The sequence below is a fragment of the Lacerta agilis genome, chromosome 11 (assembly GCF_009819535.1).
Source record: "Lacerta agilis isolate rLacAgi1 chromosome 11, rLacAgi1.pri, whole genome shotgun sequence".
In the NCBI taxonomy this organism is placed as follows: domain Eukaryota; kingdom Metazoa; phylum Chordata; class Lepidosauria; order Squamata; family Lacertidae; genus Lacerta; species Lacerta agilis.
The window spans coordinates 7,271,592-7,283,972 of NC_046322.1; positions in this window are offsets into that span (position 1 = coordinate 7,271,592).

The window sequence follows — 12,381 nt, forward strand, 5'->3', positions numbered from 1 at the left end:
TCTGCGGGGTGGTGAATGCTTCCCTCTTTGAGGGAGCAATTTCAGTCCCGCTGAAAGAGGCGATCATTAAACCCCTTCCTAAAAAAAAAAAAAAACTTTAGACCCAACCAGTATGGCCAACTATCACCCAGTCTCAAATCTTCCATTCTTGGGCAAGGTGATTGAGCGGGTGGTTGCTGAACAACTCCAGGCATGCCTGGAGGATGCGGACCATTGGGATCCCTTCCAATCGGGATTCAGGCCTCATCATGGGACTGAAACTGCCTTGGTCGCGCTGGTTGATGATCTCCGGCAGGCTAGGGACACAGGTGAGAGCTGTTTCCTAATTCTGCTGGATCTCTCAACACCCTACAATTGACCATAAAATCCTTCTGGACAGTCTAGAGGAGCTGGGAGCTGGGGGCACTGTTATACAGTGGTCCCGCTCCTTCCTCCTGGGCCGTGTCCAGAAAGTGGTGGTGGGGGATGAATGTTCAGACCCCTGGGCCCTCACTTGTGGGGTGCCTCAGGGTTCCGTCCTCTCTCCCATGCTTTTTAACATCTACATAAAGCCACTGGGAGAGATCATCAGGGGGTTTGTGCTGGGTGTCCATCAGTATGCGGATGATACTCAGCTCTACCTCTCTTTTAAATCAGAACCAGTGAAGGCGGTGAAGGTCCCGTATGAGTGCCTGGAAGCGGTTGTAGGTTAGATGGTGGCTAATGGATTGAGGTTGAATCCTGACAAGCCAGAAGAACTGTTCTTGGGGGACAGGTCCTGAATGGGGTAACTGTGCCCCTGAAGGACCAGGTGTGCAGCCTGGGAGTAATTTTGGACTCACAGCTGTCCATGGAAGCGCAGGTCAATTCTGTATCCAGGGCAGCTCTCTACCAGCTCCATCTGGTAAGCAGGTCGAGACCCTATCTACCTGTGGACTGTCTCACCAGAGTGGTGCATGCTCTAGTTATCTCCCGCTTGGACTACTGCAATGTGCTTTATGTGGGGCTACCTTTGAAGGTGACCCGGAAACTACATTTAATCCAGAATGCGGCAGCTAGACTGGTGACTGGGGGCAGCCGCCGAGACCATATAACACTGGTCCTGAAAGATCTACATTGGCTCCCAGTACGTTTCCGAGCACAATTCAAAGTGTTGGTGTTGACCTTTAAAGCCCTAAATGGCCTTGGCCCAGTATACCTGAAGGAGCGTCTCCACCCCCATCGTTCTGCCCGGACACTGAGGTCCAGCGCTGAGGGCCTTCTGGTGGTTCCCTCACTGCGAGAAGCAAAGCTACAGGGAACCAGGCAGAGGGCCTTCTTGGTAGTGGTGCCCGCCCTGTAGAACGCCCTCCCTCCAGGTGTCAAAGAGATAAACAACTACCTGACATTCAGAAGACATCTGAAGGCAGACCTGTTTAAGGAAGTTTTTTAACCTGTGACATTTTAATGTATTTTTAATCTTTGTTGGAAGCTGCCCAGAGTGGCTGGGGAAACCCAGCCAGATGCGTGGGGTACAAATAATAAAGTAGTAGTAGTAGTAGTAGTAGTAGTTCTATAGTATAGCATCACTTCAGACTAACTGAGTGGTGGAGAAGTCACTAATTTGGAGGTTTCCCCATGTATACAAAGCTCGGGGGTGGGAGGTTGGATATGAAAATTAGATTTAAACTATGTGTCTCATTTTTGCTCTTAGTGGAGCACCTGCCTTGCATTCAAATTTCCAGGTTTAATCCCTTATATCTCCAGGTAGGACTGGGAAAGACCCCTACCTGAATCCTTGAATAGTCACAGCCAATCAGTGTCAACAATACTGGTCTACATGGATCAGTGGTCCAATTTGTTATACGGAAGTTCCCTGTGTTCCTATAAACACTCTGTTGTCTTGCACAGCTGGTAGTTGGCTATATTCACTCATTGTTCCTATCCACACTATACAAAACTCCTTATCTCTGCTGACAAAGCTGTTGTTCAAAGCACAGGAGCAGCCGAGAGTCGAGACTGGTTAAGGCTTCTTTATTTCCCTTCTCTCCCTCTGATCATTGGGCAACCCTAAACCACATTCCCTAAAATATCCGCTCTTCAGAGAGTCCATAACACACTTCTAATTGATCTGACCTTTCCAGCTATATTTGGAAATTGGTGAATCACCTGATGCAATGTACCTCATTATCATGACTCTTGATGATCTACTGGGTCCTTCCAGGAAATGGCTAAAAATAACAAAGTCGGGCTTAGAAAAGGGCAGCCGTTGTAGCTGCTGGCATTTTTCAAGGAAAGCTAAGGGACAGTGATAAGGTGTTTTTGCAGTTAAATTGGCTTCTTCGAGTAAAATTGTTTGGTTGGGGTATGTCTTGGGTTCTTCCTAAAATGTCTAGAGGAGGACTGGAACATTGGGACATAGGAATCCACATCATAATGAGTTGGACCATTGGTCCATCTAGCTTAGATCTGTTGACACTGCATGGCAACAGCTCTCCAAGGTGTCAGGCAGAAGACTTCTCCCAATTTTACCTGGAGATGCTAGAGACTGAATCTTGGAGCTTCTGCATCCGAAACATATGCTGTATCACTAAGTTGCTGCCCTTCCTTAGATTTTCTGTTGTCTGTCACTCATTTTCTCCGCTGGACACGTATTTTCAGACTGCTCGCTGTTTATTTAAGTTTATTTCCTTTGCTATTCTGAGTTGCAAGCAACCTAGAATATCCAGGGAAATGGAAAGGTGGGGGTCTTTAATCTTCTTAAAAAAAACAAAAACAAACTAAAGAAATAAATTCATTCCAAGTTCTCTGGTACCCGAATCAGACATTCAGGAAGCTGCCATCTGGACTCAGTCTAAAAAGAGACATTTTACAAGCTCGCCATCATTGTATTGTTGATGTCTGACATAATCCAGATGGCTTGGAAGAAATCTCCTGTCTTGTTCATTAGATTGGCGATGCCAGCACTATGTAAAATGTGACAGAAGAAAGACAGGATGGGAAGAGGAGAAAGGAGGGCAAGAGAGAAGGGGAAAAAATTCCTGTGCATTTTTTAAAAAAGCAAAATCTTTTCTCCCAGTTGCTGGGAAACTTTGTGTCCACTAATATTTGTGGAATCAATATGTAATTTACTGTTACTGCATTCCATCATAATCAGCCCGGGCTCAGCATTTAGCAGAACATAGAAAATCTGCTATAATGATTCAGAAATGTTTAATTTAAGAATCTCTGCCCCGTATGAATGGCAGGCCTGTATTTCATTATTGATGGCAATTAGTGCAGGGAGGCAGATGAGAAGGAATTTGCAGGCAGAAGTGAGATTGTATCACCTGGACATGCTGTGCTCAGAGCAAGGATAAGGGAGAAATTTGATTCGCTTTGCATTTAAAAGTGAACCTACCTAATTAAGAATGACTCCAACATTAGAAACTATTCTAAGCATAGCATAGTATAGGTGTGCTGCTCATTGATTTGGTTCAATATTTTAGTAGATACTCTAATAAGATGTTTCCCTTTTGATATAATGAAGTTCACTTTCAACGAATCTCTATCGTCTGTGTTAACTCTTGGGGTCCCAAACTCTGAAGAGCATCTGGGTCTCAACATCAAAAGAACCCAAGAACTGCATGTCAGGATTGCATGTGAAAATTGCAGACTTGAATGCAAACTGCACACTTCATAACACCATCTGTCCTCCAGGATGGTTACTGTAAGTTGTGGAGGGAGTGCTTGAGCAGATCCATTCTGTCTACTTGCCCCCTTTTAGTCCCCCCCCACAAAACCCCCAGTACTTTCCATATCTCTTGGAAGCTGAGATGCCTAGACTATTCATCCAGTTGGGTGCACCTATGTCACCTTACAGTGGGCAGTACATGCCAGCAGTCTCTCCCTCTGCAACATCTCCAACTTTGCCTGGTCTACTTCTGACTTTTGAAAGTTGACTGCACTGCAAATAAATGGAGGCAGCTTTCAGCTGAGCACCCTTAGGAACCTTCTTCTTCTAGAATGGACATGCTAGGAGATGCTTTGTACCAGCCAGGAGAAAACTTCCTGTTTCCTCCTGAGCTGGGACAAACTTCCTCTGCATGTGACTAGAGGGTATGTGTGGCCTAATCTGGGGAAGAGGAACACACCATCTTCTTTTGCTCTTCTCTTCTCCATTTTGTTTTTCTACGTGTTAGCAGAAGTGACTATTGGCAGTCACTTGGGACTAACTCCCTTATGGGATAGTTCCACATGTATATATGCTTTTGGAACCTAAGTCTGCCTTCAGGGATCCAACTGTGAACTGAATGGATGTGAGTAAATTACTTTTATATTGACTTTAATAAGTTTGTCATGTCTATTCTTTGTAAGAGGGACAAGAAGGGATCTTACCAGGAATCTTATATAGAGAGGCTCAGACGAGCCTGCAACAAGCAAACCGCTACGTGTTTAAAGGGGAGTGTTTAAACTCTGCTAAGATATAGAACTTGCTAATGCAAGTTAGGAAGGATATCATTAAACAATATATATCCTCTCCTGCCTCCCTGAAAATTCCCACGGTGCACAGACTGTGGGGCTTGTGTGAGTGATGTCAGCATGCCCTGCAGCATGTGAAAGGGTCGTGAGCATACCTCGCGGCATGCACGCACAGTCGGCACAGAATTTTGAGGGGGCTGGCTCCCTACTTGAAAATTTTGGGGGACTCACCCCCAAGATGGCTCCCCTGTTCTTGCATGAGCAGGCTAGACCAGCACCCCTAATAAAAATGCAATGCAATATTTTTGCACAGCCATCCTCACACCTTAAGGCATAATCAACACATGCACTGGTGTCTACAGAGTAAGACTAGTCCAACTAGGCAAGAGAGTTCCTGAACAGGGGTACTACAGAACTATTTATAAAGCAAGGAACTATGATAAAAGACGGCCTTTTAGAAAGGCAACAGGAACTGGCAGAACACAACCATGCTAAAACTAATCCTGAAATAAAAGGAAACTAAAATATGAATGAATGAGCAGAAGGAAACAAGATTTGGTCATTAGGAGTCAGCTCGCCCATAGATGTACACAGGCACAGGGACATCCAATTCTTCTGGGCTGTTGCTCAATCTACACTTCACCAGTTCTGAGATAATTACTCTTTGAGTGTATTTTGCCTCTATTTATCATTCTGCAGCTCTCGCTGGACTACAATCATGATCTTCTTTCACCTCCTAACAAGTCTTTGTGCTAAAATAGGCTGACAGGGAGAGAAAGAGAGCAAATACAAGAGGTCACTTGCATTTAGCTGGGAGGAACGAAGGGAGTTGCCTTTTGGCTGGTTCTCTAAGTTCCAGTCATACAAACAGGTGTGAGGCGTAGGAGCTGATTGGTGTAAAGGCTGCTGATGTCACTAAAGACCTGAAACCTGCATTCAGTTACTTAAGCTTCCCCCTCTGTAGTTCCTATGAAGACATATTTCTGTCATGTTCACAGATATGAACTAGGAGAACAAAACAAACAAACCAGAAGATTTGTTTTCCCTTCATCTGAGCTTCCAAGTGGTGCCTATTCCAGAAAAGTCATTCAGGAATGGAAGGGAGATGGAGAAATAGAAGGACCCTCACTTATAAGCCCTCGTTTTACCACCTGAAACGGCACTGAATAACATGCAACAGATAGTTTGTGTATTGTTTTCTTACATAAGATCCCTTCTTTCTTTGTATTTCTTTGGCAAATAGCTCTGTGAAAGTTTCGGTTTGCCGCAAGGGGAGAAGGAAGCCGGCACAGCTATCACAGGAAGCCAGCTGCTGCTTTTCTTGAGTTTTGTGGTAGCTTGAAGGCAACAAATACCCCAAAGAAGGTCCTGTGGAAGAACAGGACATCAAGGGGTCCCACAACGACCAAAGCGAGCACCTAATGGGCCCGCTCAGTTCCGTCAGGAGGCGGGTTGTCCCGGGGGTTGAGCCGTGGTCGCTGGGCTATAACGCACTCCAGCAGCAGGCTGCCCTGTCATTCCTCTCTCAAGAGTGATAAAGTTAAGCAAATGAACAAAAGGATTAATTTTGAATTATTTTGAACTCTTGGATCTATTTGGTGTATTGACTGGGGAACAAAAAGGGAGTCTTCTCCAGAAACGGTTGCTGCCCTGCATGGAAACAAACAAGCAATGTAAAATGTTTATTTTGAAATGTAGGAAAATGAAAACTCAATAAAAATTGTATGAAATAAAATAAATCCACCCCTGCCCACTTCTATGGGACGTGGGAGAAGGAAGTAGCTTCTATGCTTCATATTTCATGGTGAGTGCCGATGGGCTGGGTATAAATATATTATTATTATTATTATTATTATTATTATTATTACAAATGCCACTGAATAGAAAGGAGACTTACTTCCAAGCAATCAAGTATAAAGTTGGGCTGTAACCAACTCCATCTTTCTTTCTGCCCATGCATAGTTCTCTTTCCAGTCCTCCTAGGTTGACATACAACAAGGGCTGTGTAGTCTGTGGCCCTCCAGATGTTGTCAGACTGCAAATTGCCTCATCCCTGAGCTTTGGCCATGTTGGTTTGGGCTAATGGGAGTTGTAGTCCAACAATATCCGCAGACCATATTGGCTCCTCCTGCTCTATGGCTTGAACAAACAGAGGCTATATTTACCATTGCAAAATTGGATGGGGTAGAGGGGATCCCAATGAATGTAAGCACAGTTTTGAAGCCCTATTCATTCTGAGAGTTCAGCACCTAGCTGAATGCCACACTGACAAATTCTTCATAGTGGCCTGGATCACACAAGCCTACAGTTTGGCCAAAGGGTGTCTGCAACAACCAAAGGTAATCTTTGCCAGTTTATCACCCCTTCTGCTCCGTTGTCTAATTCATGCACATATTTAATATATTCCTACCCACCCAGTGAAAATTATATGTTTCCTTAGGAACAAGCTTCGAAATAAATGTAGTATCAACACAGGCAGGCAGGCAACTGAAGACAAACAGAAACCAGCAATTTACAGAGAATGCAACTCCTACCTTTCTGTAACACTCTCTCTCTCTCTCTCTCTCTCTCTCTCTCTCTCTCTCTCTCTCTCTCCTCTCTCTCTCTGTGTGTTTCCATTTAAATGGCCTTTGACAAGGATCTTCTTTTCCTCCATTTTACATTTATGCTTAGCCAACAAAGAGTGAATATTCATTCAGGAGCATCCTGCTAACAGCAAACCCTACTGCGGCGACTTCAGGAATGTTATCGCGCTCCGGGTTCAGGGAAGGGATAAATAATTAAAAAGCAGTTGGCATTTATGCGTTTGTTTTTATGTTTTATGGATGTGTTTTATTCCATATCTGCGGATGAGCAGGATCGCTTCTTCCCTTGAGCTGGAACAATCTGTTCCTCCATGGTGGGATCCAAAAAGGGCTATTTATTCAGTTATGAGCACACCATCTGAAGACTTCAGCTAAACTAAATGGCCTCAGTATTTTGATTCTGAATATTAAAGGGCTATTTCAGGAGATATGGCTAGAGGGGATTACAGTGTTTTGCTGTCACCTCCTTGGCTCAGGTATTTTACCTTCGTCGATCTGGGATGGGATTGCATGGACCCTTCACTTTAAAAGTGCCAAGTGGCAGCCATGCCAACTCCAGCATGATGCCAGAATGGCAGGAAGGCAGGCAGGTGAGCAAGAAGGCAGGCAGGTGAGCAAGCAAACAGTGTGGGCAGCCCAGGCAAGCTGTTTAGAAGAGGGAGAGGAGCAAACTGCTCTATGAAGCACCTTCGCCCTCTGTTAAACATGGCTGCAGTGAGGTTTAGCAGAAGAGTTGGAGGAGCTTCTGAAATCTGTTCTCTGAAGTGCCTTCCCCCTCCTTTAAAAATGCCCGGAGGATTGAGCTGTGAGCAGAGGGCCCTGGGGTGACCTATGGGGGTATGGGGTGTTGTGATATCAGTACAAGCCGAGCTGCGAAGACGCTGAAGCAGCGAGGTCAGCATGACTAAGAGTCATGTTTCACATCGTGGGAAACACACTGGGCATACCAGCTCCCACACATGTGATGTCATTGTAATGTACGGATGTACTTTACTTTCAGTTCTGCATCAGGAGATGCAGACGCTCTTACAGACAGCTCTGAAATAATGAGCTGGCTACGCAGAGACATTATGCACTTTATCTACAATAAAGTAGGTTTTAGCCTTACTGGCTTGTGTGTGTTGTTTTCAAGCTGGGAACAATCGCATATTACCCTTGTGCCCCTGGACTCCTGAAGCCAGAGGGCACGGAAGCTTCGTCCGCCTTGGGGGACAGTCTCTCAACTTGCCCCCGCGGGAAGTTCTCATAACATAGCTTCTGAAATCTGTTCTCTGAAGTGCCTTCCCCCTCCTTTAAAAATGCCCGGAGGATTGAGCTGTGAGCAGAGGGCCCTGGGGTGACCTATGGGGGTATGGGGTTGGGCAAATTGTAAGGGGATAGGGTGGGGAGGTGTAAAAGGAGAAGGGTTTTGTCAGGTGTAAAGTGAGGAGGAGCTGTCCAGGTGTGGGAGAGAGGAGGGTTGCCAGTGGGTTGGCAGGTAGACAGGGTTGGTGAGCAGAGATAGCAGAGATAGTAGCCCTTATTAAAAGTGTATAAATCAGGCATAGGCAAACACAACCCTCCAGATGTTTTGGAACTACAACTCCCATCATTCCTAGCTAACAGGACCAGTGGTCAGGGATGGTGGGAATTATAGTCTCAAAACATCTGGAGGGCCGAGTTTGCCCATGTCTGGTATAAATCTTACATTTATTCAGTTCTTGCCCATAAAAATCCACAATACTTGGGGATTTTGAATGGCACATTACATATCATTGTCATTAAACATTATTATTATTATTATTATTATTATTATTATTATTATTATTATTGGTTTAGCCTTTGCAAGCTAGCTTACACAACAAAACAAATAAATCAGCTGAAAAACATTTGTATTATGTACACATATTGCTCTTGCATTCTCCATTTCAGCTTTGCATTGCACTTAAAAAAAATGCACTTAACTCTTGTTGGTTGGGTGGATAGATGGGCATTTAATCTACAAATCTGTTTTCTTTTTTTTTACCTAGAAAATACAGTAGTCAATAACTTTATGATTATACAGAAGAGGAAATGCTTGCGCAATCAATGGTAATGATATCAAATTGCCAGTAATTGCCCTTAAAATGTATTCTATAGGGGTAAGATTTCTAAATGCATAATCCTTCAGTGATGTCACATTATCTGCTTTCTGAAACCCAACAAAATTGGAAATCCAGTCACCAGGTTGTTGGAATTGCATTTTGCCTGATGCTATCGTCTCATTGTTCTGAGGAAGTTTCCTTAAGGGTGGACAAACGGGCATGAAGCTGAGCTTTGAAACTACGAAGTAGGGTTGTATGCATGCCAAATTTACATTTGGCTCAGGGGTCCTCTGCGGGGTTGAGGGAAATGTCTTTATTTTACCAGTGGTGGAAGCCCCACCACTGGTGACTGAGAAGATCTGCCAGCTCAATGGAAAGTAAATATGGCCTAGCCAGAAGTAAACACAGCAAGACATGAAGGAATGTTATGGAGTTGTTGGTGCCAGCGCATTAGCATCCTAAGGTGGATAGAGAACTTCCAGTCTGTTCCCTGCTTGTGCCCCCCAGACTTCTCTATCTGGCCCTCAGAGCTCTCTTCAGTCCATGTGCCTCGAAGAAGAAGAAGAAGAAGAAGAAGAAGAAGAGGAGGAGGAGGAGGAGGAGATTGGACTTGATATCCCGCCTTTCACTCTCCTTAAGGAGTCTCAAAGCGCCTAACAATCTCCTTTCCCTTCCTTCCCCACAACAAACACTCTGTGAGGTGAGTGAGGCTGAGAGACTTCAGAGAAGTGTGACTAGTCCAGGTCACCCAGCAGCTGCATGTGGAGGAGCGGGGACGTGAACCCAGTTCACCAGATTATGAGTCCACCTTTCTGAACCACTACACCACGCTGACATGTTCCACCGCTAGTTGAGGGCTTTTGCATGGCCGGAATGTGTCCTTCAACTTTGCCTTTTAGGGTAAGAACCACAGCTCAGTGGCAGACTACAATTTTATATGCAGAACATCCTGAGTTCAATTCCTGGTCTGTCCAGGTAGAGCTGTGAAATATTCCCTGCCTGAATCCCTGGTGAACCACTGTTGAGTCAGAATAGTCAATACTGAGCTCATTTTTGCTTGCCTAGAGGAAGGAGATATGTGTATCTCCCTCTGTGTGTATGTTTTGGGGTAGAAACCTCTGCCGTTACATGCATGGAATGTTGTTGTTCAGTCGTTCAGTCGTGTCCGACTCTTCGTGACCCCATGGACCAGAGCACGCCAGGCACGCCTATCCTTCACTGCCTCTCGCAGTTTGGCCAAACTCATGTTAGTAGCTTCGAGAACACTGTCCAACCATCTCATCCTCTGTCGTCCCCTTCTCCTTGTGCCCTCCATCTTTCCCAACATCAGGGTCTTTTCCAGGGAGTCTTCTCTTCTCATGAGGTGGCCGAAGTACTGGAGCCTCAACTTCAGGATCTGTCCTTCTAGTGAGCACTCAGGGCTGATTTCTTTGAGAATGGATAGGTTTGATCTTCTTGCAGTCCATGGGACTCTCAAGAGTCTCCTCCAGCACCATAATTCAAAAGCATAAATTCTTCGACGATCAGCCTTCTTTAAATAAATGTAAAGATAAATCTATTGCTTCCCTCACCTTTCCTTATGGCACCACAGACCTTTGCATATGACCCTGACTCTTTTTTCCCCTGTGGCCCCATTTACCACTTCCATCATGCCCGAATAAGGTTGTCCATTAGGCAGCATCCCTCAGGCTGAAAAGCGCGACTCACTCCTGTAATAAGCACCCAAGTTCAATCTCCAGCATCTCCAAGTAGGGATGGAAGAGACTCTAGTCTGGTGAGCCAATCAATTTAAGCAACGCTGAGCTAGTCTGGTCTGACTCAGTGTGAGGCTACTTCTTAGGTTCCTATTTCATAATTTTTTTTTGGGGGGGGGCATAACTATGACCACCTTGCAAATAAAAATCTGGCAGAAAACTTCAGCTATACGATGACTCATGTTTAACACATGCTGGTATGTTAACAAGGAAGACAAAGACAGCGGTGAGAAAGATGTTTTTTTCTTTTCTTTTTGCCAAATTTAGCACAAGAAGCAATTTGGGATTTAAAAGCGAGTTTCTCCTGTGTGTGAATTGCTTCCTAAATTGACGGAAAATGACTTATTGGGGGTTGTGAGGTCCTCCCCACCCCCAGAAAAAATAAAAATCGATACTGTCTCTTTTGCTTTGCCTTGTTTCAATTTTCACCAATTTTTATCTCAGAACTTTTTTGATCCGAGGGCCACATACCCCCTCAGCCAGCCCTCTGAGGGCCGCATGCTAGCAGAGGGCATGGCCAAGACAAACTGTGTTGCTTAGAGTTGCACACGCAGCCAGCACTTCTTCTCCCGCATGCTTTGTTTGCGCATTTTCAGACTCAATATATGCACATAGTACACCTTTGGGTCTAAAATGCCAATATATTTTTCAGTACCAGGCGAAGAACTGTTCAGTCATTTACGCCTCTTCCAATGCAATTGCTCAAGGAATTGCCACATTTGCTGATACAGAGCCATTAAAAATAACAAAGCGTGACCTAGCAAAATTGCTCAGTTTACACAAGGCAATAAAAATCTTAACTGGGCATGCAAACTTCTCTGTAGTTGAGTTTTCTTGCTGTCGCTTTTGGGACCACCCCAAAGAGGAACTTTAATAGAAAATAATTATCAAACCATGAAGTCTGGACAAGAGTCCTGCTTTCTCTCCCTCGCTCCCTCCCTCCCTCCCTCCCTCTCGATGCAGCAAAAAGCCTCTTGTGTCAATGCAATCACAAAATCTAATCTCCGAAAAGCCACTGGATAGACCTTTATGGTGGCTTCTGTCAAAGAATGCATACATTTCAGAACAAATTGATGATCTCTGGCAGTGGCTAAGTCATTGAAATGTAAAATAGAATGAACTTTCCCTCTGCCACCCAAATCCTGTTTGCGGGAAGTTAATCACAAGAACGCTTGACTAGCAATGAGCTGGCTACTTGCTCAGGTGTTAAAATCGCACACCTACAATTAATCCTCAATTCATACCATGAACTACCTGCCTCATCTCAACCATGGAAGCAAGAAACCACTGAGGTTGAAAACCTTAAGGAACAGCTGGATCCTGGGCAAAACAAGGAAGTGTTGTAGTGCCCTTATACACATCTATTTGAGTAAGGAGAACAGTTCCAATTCCTCCCATCTTGATAAGGGTTATTGGAAAAGATGCAGAAAGGAGCAAGCAGAATGATCATATCAGGAGAGCAAAGCAAACCCTCATGAGGAAAAGTCACTTGAGGGTCACTTGAGGCTTTTCAGTTTAGAGGAAAAGGTGAATCACCTGGCAGAGTTTTGTAAAAATTAT